This window comes from Heterodontus francisci, chromosome 34 (assembly GCF_036365525.1).
Source record: "Heterodontus francisci isolate sHetFra1 chromosome 34, sHetFra1.hap1, whole genome shotgun sequence".
In the NCBI taxonomy this organism is placed as follows: Eukaryota; Metazoa; Chordata; class Chondrichthyes; order Heterodontiformes; family Heterodontidae; genus Heterodontus; species Heterodontus francisci.
The window spans coordinates 1,244,632-1,257,626 of NC_090404.1; the positions used below are offsets into that span (position 1 = coordinate 1,244,632).

The following is a 12,995-nucleotide window of genomic DNA, read 5'->3' on the forward strand; positions in this document are numbered from 1 at the left end:
CTCTATCTCTGTAACCTCCTCCAGCCCCTACAGCCCTCCCTTTCTCTGTAACCTCCCCCAGCCCCTTCAACCCTCCCTATCTCTGTAATCTCCTCCAGCCCCTACAGCCCTCCCTATCTCTGTAACCTCCTCCAGCCCCTGCAACCCTCCCTATCTCGGCAACCTACTCCAGCCCCTACACCCCTCCCTATCTCTGTAACCTCCTCCATCCCCGACAGCCCTCCCTATCTCTGTAATCTCCTCCAGCCCCTACAGCCCTCCCTATCTCTGTAACATCCTCCAGCCCCTACAGCCCTCCCTATCTCTGTAACCTCCTCCAGCCCGTACAGCCCTCCCTATCTCTGTAACCTCCTCCAGCCCTGACAACCCTCCCTATCTCTGTAACCTCCTCCAGCCCTTACAACCCTCTCCACCTCTGTAATCTACTCCAGCCCCTACAACCCTCCCTATCTCTGTAATCTCCTCCAGTCCCTACACCCCTCCCTATCTCTGTAACCTCTTCCAGCCCCGACAACCCACCCTATCTCTGTAATCTCCTCCAGCCCTCCCTATCTCTGTAACCTCCTCCAGCCCCTACACCCCTCCCTATCTCTGTAATCTCCTCCAGCCCTCCCTATCTCTGTAACCTCCTCCAGCCCCTACAACCCTCCCTATCTCTGTAACCTCCTCCAGCCCTGACAACACTCCCTATCTCTGTAACCTCCTCCAGCCCCTACAACCCACCCTATCTCTGTAACCTCCTCCAGCCCCTGTAGCCCTCTCTATCTCTGTAACCTCGTACAGCCCTCCCTATCTCTGTAACCTCCTCCAGCCCTGACAACCCTCCCTATCTCTGTAACCTCCTCCAGCCCCTACAACCCTCCCTATCTCTGTAACCTCCTCCAGCCCCTACAACCCTCCCTATCACTTTAATCTCCTCCAGCCCCTACAACCCTCCCTATCTCTGTCATCTCCTCCAGCCCCTACAGCCCTCCCTATCTCTGTAAACTTCTCCAGCCCCTGCACCCCTCCCTATCTCTGTAATCTCCTCCAGCCCCTACAGCCATCCCTATCTCTGTAACCTCCTCCAGCCCCTACACCCCCCCATATCTCTGTAACCTCCTCCAGCCCCTCCAACCCTCCCTATCTCTGTAACCTCCTCCAGCCCCTACAACCCTCCCTATCTCTGTAATCTCCTACAGCCCTCCCTATCTCTGTAACCTCCTCCAGCCCCTACAGCCCTCCCTATCTCTGTAACCTCCTCCTGTCCCTACACCCCTCCCTACCTCTGTAACCTCCTCCAGCCCCTACGACCCTACCTATCTCTGTATCCTCCTCCAGCCCCTACAACCATCCCTATCTCTGTAATCTCCTCCAGTCCCTACACCCCTCCCTATCTCTGTAACCTCCTCCAGCCCTGACAACCCTCCCTATCTCTGTAATCTCCTCCAGCCCCTGCAGCCCTCCCTATTTCTGTAATTTCCTCCAGTCCCCTACACCCCTCCCTATCTCTGTAACCTCCTCCAGTCCCTACACCCCTCCCTATCTCTGTAACCTCCTCCAGCCCTGACAACACTCCCGATCTCTGTAATCTCCTCCAGCCCCGATAGCCCTCTCTATCTCTGTAACCTCCTACAGTCCTCCCTATCTCTGTAACCTCCTCCAGCCCTGACAACCCTCCCTATCTCTGTACCCTCCTCCAGCCCCTATGACCCTCCCTATCTCTGTAACCTCCTCCAGCCCCTACAACCCTCCCTATCTCCGTAATCTCCTCCAACCCCGACAGCCCTCCCTATCCCTGTAACCTCCTCCAGCCCCTGCAACCCTCCCTATCTCGGCAACCTACTCCAGCCCCTACACCCCTCCCTATCTCTGTAACCTCCTCCATCCCCGACAGCCCTCCCTATCTCTGTAATCTCCTCCAGCCCCTACAGCCCTCCCTATCTCTGGAACATCCTCCAGCCCCTACAGCCCTCCCTATCTCTGTAACCTCCTCCAGCCCGTACAGCCCTCCCTATCTCTGTAACCTCCTCCAGCCCCTACAACTCTCCATATCTCTGTAATCTCCTCCAGTCCCTACACCCCTCCCTATCTCTGTAACCTCCTCCAGCCCTGACAACCCTCCCTATCTCTGTAACCTCCTCCAGCCCCTACAACCCTCTCCACCTCTGTAATCTACTCCAGCCCCTACAACCCTCCCTATCTCTGTAGCCTCCTCCAGTCCCTACACCCCTCCCTATCTCTGTAACCTCTTCCAGCCCCTGCACCCCTCCCTATCTCTGTAACCTCCTCCAGCCCTGACAACCCTCCCTATCTCTGTAACCTCCTCCAGCCCCTACGACCCTCCCTATCTCTGTAACCTCCTCCAGCCCCTACAACCCTCCCTATCTCTGTAATCTCCTCCAGCCCCTACAGCCCTCTCTATCTCTGTAACCTCCTCCAGCCCCTACAGCCCTCCCTTTCTCTGTAACCTCCTCCAGCCCCTTCAACCCTCCCTATCTCTGTAATCTCCTCCAGCCCCTACAGCCCTCCCTATCTCTGTAACCTCCTCCAGCCCCTGCAACCCTCCCTATCTCTGTAATCTCCTCCAGTCCCAACACCCCTCCCTATCTCTGTAACCTCCTCCAGCCCTGACAACCCTCCCTATCTCTGTAACCTCCTCCAGCCCTTACAACCCTCTCCACCTCTGTAATCTACTCCAGCCCCTACAACCCTCCCTATCTCTGTAATCTACTCCAGTCCCTACACCCCTCCCTATCTCTGTAATCTCCTCCAGCCCTCCCTATCTCTGTAACCTCCTCCAGTCCCTACATCCCTCCCTATCTCTGTAACCTCCTCCAGTCCCTACACCCCTCCCTATCTCTGTAACCTCCTCCAGCCCTGACAACCCTCCCTATCTCTGTAACCTCCTCCAGCCCCTACAACCCTCTCCACCTCTGTAATCTACTCCAGCCCCTACAACCCTCCCTATCTCTGTAGCCTCCTCCAGTCCCTACACCCCTCCCTATCTCTGTAACCTCTTCCAGCCCCTGCACCCCTCCCTATCTCTGTAACCTCCTCCAGCCCTGACAACCCTCCCTATCTCTGTAACCTCCTCCAGCCCCTACGACCCTCCCTATCTCTGTAACCTCCTCCAGCCCCTACAACCCTCCCTATCTCTGTAATCTCCTCCAGCCCCTACAGCCCTCTCTATCTCTGTAACCTCCTCCAGCCCCTACAGCCCTCCCTTTCTCTGTAACCTCCTCCAGCCCCTTCAACCCTCCCTATCTCTGTAATCTCCTCCAGCCCCTACAGCCCTCCCTATCTCTGTAACCTCCTCCAGCCCCTGCAACCCTCCCTATCTCTGTAATCTCCTCCAGTCCCAACACCCCTCCCTATCTCTGTAACCTCCTCCAGCCCTGACAACCCTCCCTATCTCTGTAACCTCCTCCAGCCCTTACAACCCTCTCCACCTCTGTAATCTACTCCAGCCCCTACAACCCTCCCTATCTCTGTAATCTCCTCCAGTCCCTACACCCCTCCCTATCTCTGTAATCTCCTCCAGCCCTCCCTATCTCTGTAACCTCCTCCAGTCCCTACATCCCTCCCTATCTCTGTAATCTCCTCCAGCCCCTACAACCCACCCTATCTCTGTAATCTCCTCCAGCCCTCCCTATCTCTGTAACCTCCTCCAGCCCCTACACCCCTCCCTATCTCTGTAATCTCCTCCAGTCCCTACACCCCTCCCTATCTCTGTAACCTCCTCCAGCCCTGACAACCCTCCCTATCTCTGTAATCTCCTCCAGCCCCTGCAGCCCTCCCTATTTCTGTAATTTCCTCCAGTCCCCTACACCCCTCCCTATCTCTGTAACCTCCTCCAGTCCCTACACCCCTCCCTATCTCTGTAACCTCCTCCAGCCCTGACAACACTCCCGATCTCTGTAATCTCCTCCAGCCCCGATAGCCCTCTCTATCTCTGTAACCTCCTACAGTCCTCCCTATCTCTGTAACCTCCTCCAGCCCTGACAACCCTCCCTATCTCTGTAACCTCCTCCAGCCCCTACGACCCTCCCTATCTCTGTAACCTCCTCCAGCCCCTACAACCCTCCCTATCTCCGTAATCTCCTCCAGCCCCGACAGCCCTCCCTATCCCTGTAACCTCCTCCAGCCCCTGCAACCCTCCCTATCTCGGCAACCTACTCCAGCCCCTACACCCCTCCCTATCTCTGTAACCTCCTCCATCCCCGACAGCCCTCCCTATCTCTGTAATCTCCTCCAGCCCCTACAGCCCTCCCTATCTCTGGAACATCCTCCAGCCCCTACAGCCCTCCCTATCTCGGTAACCTCCTCCAGCCCGTACAGCCCTCCCTATCTCTGTAACCTCCTCCAGCCCCTACAACTCTCCATATCTCTGTAATCTCCTCCAGTCCCTACACCCCTCCCTATCTCTGTAACCTCCTCCAGCCCTGACAACCCTCCCTATCTCTGTAACCTCCTCCAGCCCCTACAACCCTCTCCACCTCTGTAATCTACTCCAGCCCCTACAACGCTCCCTATCTCTGTAGCCTCCTCCAGTCCCTACACCCCTCCCTATCTCTGTAACCTCTTCCAGCCCCTGCACCCCTCCCTATCTCTGTAACCTCCTCCAGCCCTGACAACCCTCCCTATCTCTGTAACCTCCTCCAGCCCCTACGACCCTCCCTATCTCTGTAACCTCCTCCAGCCCCTACAACCCTCCCTATCTCTGTAATCTCCTCCAGCCCCTACAGCCCTCTCTATCTCTGTAACCTCCTCAAGCCCCTACAGCCCTCCCTTTCTCTGTAACCTCCTCCAGCCCCTTCAACCCTCCCTATCTCTGTAATCTCCTCCAGCCCCTACAGCCCTCCCTATCTCTGTAACCTCCTCCAGCCCCTGCAACCCTCCCTATCTCGGCAACCTACTCCAGGCCCTACACCCCTCCATATCTCTGTAACCTCCTCCATCCCCGACAGCCCTCCCTATCTCTGTAATCTCCTCCAGCCCCTACAGCCCTCCCTATCTCTGTAACATCCTCCAGCCCCTACAGCCCTCCCTATCTCTGTAACCTCCTCCAGCCCGTACAGCCCTCCCTATCTCTGTAACCTCCTCCAGCCCCTACAACTCTCCATATCTCTGTAATCTCCTCCAGTCCCAACACCCCTCCCTATCTCTGTAACCTCCTCCAGCCCTGACAACCCTCCCTATCTCTGTAACCTCCTCCAGCCCTTACAACCCTCTCCACCTCTGTAATCTACTCCAGCCCCTACAACCCTCCCTATCTCTGTAATCTCCTCCAGTCCCTACACCCCTCCCTATCTCTGTAACCTCTTCCAGCCCCGACAACCCACCCTATCTCTGTAATCTCCTCCAGCCCTCCCTATCTCTGTAACCTCCTCCAGTCCCTACATCCCTCCCTATCTCTGTAATCTCCTCCAGCCCCTACAACCCACCCTATCTCTGTAATCTCCTCCAGCCCTCCCTATGTCTGTAACCTCCTCCAGCCCCTACACCCCTCCCTATCTCTGTAATCTCCTCCAGCCCTCCCTATCTCTGTAACCTCCTCCAGCCCCTACAACCCTCCCTATCTCTGTAACCTCCTCCAGCCCTGACAACACTCCCTATCTCTGTAACCTCCTCCAGCCCCTACAACCCACCCTATCTCTGTAACCTCCTCCAGCCCCTGCAGCCCTCTCTATCTCTGTAACCTCGTACAGCCCTCCCTATCTCTGTAACCTCCTCCAGCCCTGACAACCCTCCCTATCTCCGTAACCTCCTCCAGCCCCTACAACCCTCCCTATCTCTGTAACCTCCTCCAGCCCCTACAACCCTCCCTATCTCTTTAATCTCCTCCAGCCCCTACAACCCTCCCTATCTCTGTCATCTCCTCCAGCCCCGACAGCCCTCCCTATCTCTGTAAACTTCTCCAGCCCCTGCACCCCTCCCTATCTCTGTAATCTCCTCCAGCCCCTACAGCCATCCCTATCTCTGTAACCTCCTCCAGCCCCTACACCCCTCCATATCTCTGTAACCTCCTCCAGTCCCCTACACCCCTCCCTATCTCTGTAACCTCCTCCAGTCCCCTACACCCCTCCCTATCTCTGTAACCTCCTCCAGTCCCCTACACCCCTCCCTATCTCTGTAACCTCCTCCATTCCCCACACCCCTCCCTATCTCTGTAACCTCCTCCAGTCCCCTACACCCCTCCCTATCTCTGTAACCTCCTCCAGTCCCCTACACCCCTCCCTATCTCTGCAACCTCCTCCAGTCCCCTACACCCCTCCCTATCTCTGTAACCTCCTCCAGTCCCCTACACCCCTCCCTATCTCTGCAACCTACTCCAGTCCCCTGCACCCCTCCCTATCTCTGTAACCTCCTCCAGTGCCCTACACCCCTCACTATTTCTGTAACCTCCTCCAGCCCTGACAACCCTCTCCACCTCTGTAATCTCCTCCAGTCCCTACAACCCTCCCTATCTCTGTAACCTCCTCCAGTCCCTACATCCCTCCCTATCTCTGTAATCTCCTCCAGTCACTACATCCCTCCCTATCTCTGTAACCTCCTCCAGTCCTTACATCCCTCCCTATCTCTGTAACCTCCTCCAGCCCCTACAGCCCTCCTTATCTCTGTAACCTCCTCCAGCCCCTACAGCCCTCCCTATCTCTGCAATCTCCTCCAGCCCCTACAGCCCTCCTTATCTCTGTAACCTCCTCCAGCCCCTACAGCCCTCCCTATCTCTGTAACCTCCTCCAGCCCCTACAGCCCTCCCTATCTCTGTAACATCCTCCAGCCCCGACAGCCCTCCCTATTTCTGTAACCTCCTCCAGCCCCTACAGCCCTCTCTATCTCTGTAACCTCCTCCAGCCCCTACAACCCTCCATATCTCTGTAATCTCCTCCAGCCCCTACAGCCCTCCCTATCTCTGTAACCTCCTCCAGCCCCTACACCCCTCCCTATCTCTGTAATCTCCTCCAGTCCCTACACCCCTCCCTATCTCTGTAACCTCCTCCAGCCCTGACAACCCTCCCTATCTCTGTAATCTCCTCCAGCCCCTGCAGCCCTCCCTATTTCTGTAATTTCCTCCAGTCCCCTACACCCCTCCCTATCTCTGTAACCTCCTCCAGTCCCTACACCCCTCCCTATCTCTGTAACCTCCTCCAGCCCTGACAACACTCCCGATCTCTGTAATCTCCTCCAGCCCCGATAGCCCTCTCTATCTCTGTAACCTCCTACAGTCCTCCCTATCTCTGTAACCTCCTCCAGCCCTGACAACTCTCCCTATCTCTGTAACCTCCTCCAGCCCCTACGACCCTCCCTATCTCTGTAACCTCCTCCAGCCCCTACAACCCTCCCTATCTCCGTAATCTCCTCCAGCCCCGACAGCCCTCCCTATCCCTGTAACCTCCTCCAGCCCCTGCAACCCTCCCTATCTCGGCAACCTACTCCAGCCTCTACACCCCTCCCTATCTCTGTAACCTCCTCCATCCCCGACAGCCCTCCCTATCTCTGTAATCTCCTCCAGCCCCTACAGCCCTCCCTATCTCTGGAACATCCTCCAGCCCCTACAGCCCTCCCTATCTCGGTAACCTCCTCCAGCCCGTACAGCCCTCCCTATCTCTGTAACCTCCTCCAGCCCCTACAACTCTCCATATCTCTGTAATCTCCTCCAGTCCCTACACCCCTCCCTATCTCTGTAACCTCCTCCAGCCCTGACAACCCTCCCTATCTCTGTAACCTCCTCCAGCCCCTACAACCCTCTCCACCTCTGTAATCTACTCCAGCCCCTACAACGCTCCCTATCTCTGTAGCCTCCTCCAGTCCCTACACCCCTCCCTATCTCTGTAACCTCTTCCAGCCCCTGCACCCCTCCCTATCTCTGTAACCTCCTCCAGCCCTGACAACCCTCCCTATCTCTGTAACCTCCTCCAGCCCCTACGACCCTCCCTATCTCTGTAACCTCCTCCAGCCCCTACAACCCTCCCTATCTCTGTAATCTCCTCCAGCCCCTACAGCCCTCTCTATCTCTGTAACCTCCTCCAGCCCCTACAGCCCTCCCTTTCTCTGTAACCTCCTCCAGCCCCTTCAACCCTCCCTATCTCTGTAATCTCCTCCAGCCCCTACAGCCCTCCCTATCTCTGTAACCTCCTCCAGCCCCTGCAACCCTCCCTATCTCGGCAACCTACTCCAGCCCCTACACCCCTCCATATCTCTGTAACCTCCTCCATCCCCGACAGCCCTCCCTATCTCTGTAATCTCCTCCAGCCCCTACAGCCCTCCCTATCTCTGTAACATCCTCCAGCCCCTACAGCCCTCCCTATCTCTGTAACCTCCTCCAGCCCGTACAGCCCTCCCTATCTCTGTAACCTCCTCCAGCCCCTACAACTCTCCATATCTCTGTAATCTCCTCCAGTCCCAACACCCCTCCCTATCTCTGTAACCTCCTCCAGCCCTGACAACCCTCCCTATCTCTGTAACCTCCTCCAGCCCTTACAACCCTCTCCACCTCTGTAATCTACTCCAGCCCCTACAACCCTCCCTATCTCTGTAATCTCCTCCAGTCCCTACACCCCTCCCTATCTCTGTAACCTCTTCCAGCCCCGACAACCCACCCTATCTCTGTAATCTCCTCCAGCCCTCCCTATCTCTGTAACCTCCTCCAGTCCCTACATCCCTCCCTATCTCTGTAATCTCCTCCAGCCCCTACAACCCACCCTATCTCTGTAATCTCCTCCAGCCCTCCCTATCTCTGTAACCTCCTCCAGCCCCTACACCCCTCCCTATCTCTGTAATCTCCTCCAGCCCTCCCTATCTCTGTAACCTCCTCCAGCCCCTACAACCCTCCCTATCTCTGTAACCTCCTCCAGCCCTGACAACACTCCCTATCTCTGTAACCTCCTCCAGCCCCTACAACCCACCCTATCTCTGTAACCTCCTCCAGCCCCTGCAGCCCTCTCTATCTCTGTAACCTCGTACAGCCCTCCCTATCTCTGTAACCTCCTCCAGCCCTGACAACCCTCCCTATCTCCGTAACCTCCTCCAGCCCCTACAACCCTCCCTATCTCTGTAACCTCCTCCAGCCCCTACAACCCTCCCTATCTCTTTAATCTCCTCCAGCCCCTACAACCCTCCCTATCTCTGTCATCTCCTCCAGCCCCGACAGCCCTCCCTATCTCTGTAAACTTCTCCAGCCCCTGCACCCCTCCCTATCTCTGTAATCTCCTCCAGCCCCTACAGCCATCCCTATCTCTGTAACCTCCTCCAGCCCCTACACCCCTCCATATCTCTGTAACCTCCTCCAGCCCCTACAGCCCTCCCTATCTCTGTAACCTCCTCCAGTCCCCTACACCCCTCCCTATCTCTGTAACCTCCTCCAGTCCCCTACACCCCTCCCTATCTCTGTAACCTCCTCCAGTCCCCTACACCCCTCCCTATCTCTGTAACCTCCTCCAGTCCCCTACACCCCTCCCTATCTCTGTAACCTCCTCCAGTCCCCTACACCCCTCCCTATCTCTGCAACCTCCTCCAGTCCCCTACACCCCTCCCTATCTCTGTAACCTCCTCCAGTCCCCTACACCCCTCCCTATCTCTGCAACCTACTCCAGTCCCCTGCACCCCTCCCTATCTCTGTAACCTCCTCCAGTGCCCTACACCCCTCACTATTTCTGTAACCTCCTCCAGCCCTGACAACCCTCTCCACCTCTGTAATCTCCTCCAGTCCCTACAACCCTCCCTATCTCTGTAACCTCCTCCAGTCCCTACATCCCTCCCTATCTCTGTAACCTCCTCCAGTCACTACATCCCTCCCTATCTCTGTAACCTCCTCCAGTCCTTACATCCCTCCCTATCTCTGTAACCTCCTCCAGCCCCTACAGCCCTCCTTATCTCTGTAACCTCCTCCAGCCCCTACAGCCCTCCCTATCTCTGCAATCTCCTCCAGCCCCTACAGCCCTCCTTATCTCTGTAACCTCCTCCAGCCCCTACAGCCCTCCCTATCTCTGTAACCTCCTCCAGCCCCTACAGCCCTCCCTATCTCTGTAACATCCTCCAGCCCCGACAGCCCTCCCTATTTCTGTAACCTCCTCCAGCCCCTACAGCCCTCTCTATCTCTGTAACCTCCTCCAGCCCCTACAACCCTCCATATCTCTGTAATCTCCTCCAGCCCCTACAGCCCTCCCTATCTCTGTCACCTCCTCCAGCCCCTACAACCCTCCCTATCTCTGTAATTTCCTCCAGCCCCTACAGCCCTCCCTATCTCTGTAACCTCCTCCAGCCCCTACACCCCTCCCTATCTCTGTAACCTCCTCCAGCCCCTACAGCCATCCCTATCTCTGTAACCTCCTCCAGCCCCTACAGCCCTCCCTATCTCTGTAACCTCCTCCAGTCCCCTACACCCCTCCCTATCTCTGCAATCTCCACCAGCCCTACACCCCTCCCTACCTCTGTAACCTCCTCCAGCCCTGACAACCCTCCCTATCTCTGTAACCTCCTCCAGCCCCTACAACCCTCCCTATCTCTGTAACCTCCTCCAGCCCCTACAACCCACCCTATCTCTGTAATCTCCTCCAGCCCTCCCTATCTCTGTAACCTCCTCCAGCCCCTACACCCCTCCCTATCTCTGTAATCTCCTCCAGCCCTCCCTATCTCTGTAACCTCCTCCAGCCCCTACAACCCTCCCTATCTCTGTAACCTCCTCCAGCCCTGACAACACTCCCTATCTCTGTAACCTCCTCCAGCCCCTACAACCCACCCTATCTCTGTAACCTCCTCCAGCCCCTGCAGCCCTCCCTATCTCTGTAACCTCCTCCAGCCCTGACAACCCTCCCTATCTCTGTAACCTCCTCCAGCCCTGACAACCCTCCCTATCTCTGTAACCTCCTCCAGCCCCTACAACCCTCCCTATCTCTGTAACCTCCTCCAGCCCCTACAACCCTCCCTATCTCTTTATTCTCCTCCAGCCCCTACAACCCTCCCTATCTCTGTCATCTCCTCCAGCCCCGACAGCCCTCCCTATCTCTGTAAACTTCTCCAGCCCCTGCACCCCTCCCTATCTCTGTAATCTCCTCCAGCCCCTACAGCCATCCCTATCTCTGTAACCTCCTCCAGCCCCTACACCCCTCCATATCTCTGTAACCTCCTCCAGCCCCTACAGCCCTCCCTATCTCTGTAACCTCCTCCAGTCCCCTACACCCCTCCCTATCTCTGTAACCTCCTCCAGTCCCCTACACCCCTCCCTATCTCTGTAACCTCCTCCAGTCCCCTACACCCCTCCCTATCTCTGTAACCTCCTCCATTCCCCACACCCCTCCCTATCTCTGTAACCTCCTCCAGTCCCCTACACCCCTCCCTATCTCTGTAACCTCCTCCAGTCCCCTACACCCCTCCCTATCTCTGCAACCTCCTCCAGTCCCCTACACCCCTCCCTATCTCTGTAACCTCCTCCAGTCCCCTACACCCCTCCCTATCTCTGCAACCTACTCCAGTCCCCTGCACCCCTCCCTATCTCTGTAACCTCCTCCAGTGCCCTACACCCCTCACTATTTCTGTAACCTCCTCCAGCCCTGACAACCCTCTCCACCTCTGTAATCTCCTCCAGTCCCTACAACCCTCCCTATCTCTGTAACCTCCTCCAGTCCTTACATCCCTCCCTATCTCTGTAACATCCTCCAGCCCCGACAGCCCTCCCTATCTCTGTAACCTCCTCCAGCCCCTACAGCCCTCTCTATCTCTTTAACCTCCTCCAGCCCCTACAACCCTCCATATCTCTGTAACCTCCTCCAGCCCCTACAACCCTCCATATCTCTGTAATCTCCTCCAGCCCCTACAACCCTCCCTATCTCTGTAACCTCCTCCAGCCCCTACAACCCTCCCTATCTCTGTAATTTCCTCCAGCCCCTACAGCCCTCCCTATCTCTGTAATCTCCTACAGCCCCTACAGCCCTCCCTATCTCTGTAACCTCCTCCAGCCCCTACAGCCATCCCTATCTCTGTAACCTCCTCCAGCCCCTACAGCCCTCCATATCTCTGTAATCTCCTCCAGCTCCTGCAGCCCTCCCTATCTCTGTAACCTCCTCCAGTCCTCTACACCCCTTCCTATCTCTGTAACGTCCTCCAGTCCCCTACACCCCTCCCTATCTCTGTAACCTCCTCCAGTCCCCTACACCCCTCACTATTTCTGTAACCTCCTCCAGCCCTGACAACCCTCTCCACCTCTGTAATCTCCTCCAGTCCCTACAACCCTCCCTATCTCTGTAACCTCCTCCAGTCCCTACATCCCTCCCTATCTCTGTAACCTCCTCCAGTCACTACATCCCCCCCCTATTTCTGTAACCTCCTCCAGTCCCTGCATCCCTCCCTATCTCTGTAACCTCCTCCAGTCCCCTACACCCCTCCCTATCTCTGCAATCTCCACCAGCCCTACACCCCTCCCTACCTCTGTAACCTCCTCCAGCCCTGACAACCCTCCCTATCTCTTTAACCTCCTCCAGCCCCTACAACCCTCCCTATCTCTGTAACCTGCTCCAGCCCCTACAACCCTCCCTATCTCTGTAACCTCCTCCAGTCCCTACATCCCTCCCTATCTCTGTAACCTCCTCCAGTCACTACATCCCCCCCTATCTCTGTAACCTCCTCCAGTCCCTACATCCCTCCCTATCTCTGTAACCTCCTCCAGTCCCTGCAACCCTCCCTATCTCTGTAACCTCCTCCAGTCCCCTACACCCCTCCCTATCTCTGCAATCTCCACCAGCCCTACACCCCTCCCTACCTCTGTAACCTCCTCCAGCCCTGACAACCCTCCCTACCTCTGTAACCTCCTCCAGCCCCTACAACCCTCCCTATCTCTGTAACCTCCTCCAGCCCCTACAATCCTCCCTATCACTGTAATCTCCTCCAGCCCCTACAGCAGTCCCTATCTCTGTAACCTCCTCCAGCCCCTACAACCCTACCTATCTGTGTAACCTCCTCCAGCCCCTGCAACCCTCCCTATCTCTGTAACCTCCTCCAGCCCCTACACCCCTCCCTAT

The 12,995-nt window shown here is 56.6% G+C and overlaps 1 protein-coding gene across 1 annotated transcript in view; it reads right to left on the reverse strand.

Moving 5' to 3' along the window:
* Positions 1 to 12,995, reverse strand: part of LOC137348452 (uncharacterized) — a 108,267-nt gene that overhangs the window by 45,489 nt on the left and 49,783 nt on the right. The gene's annotated exons all lie outside the window — the stretch shown is intronic.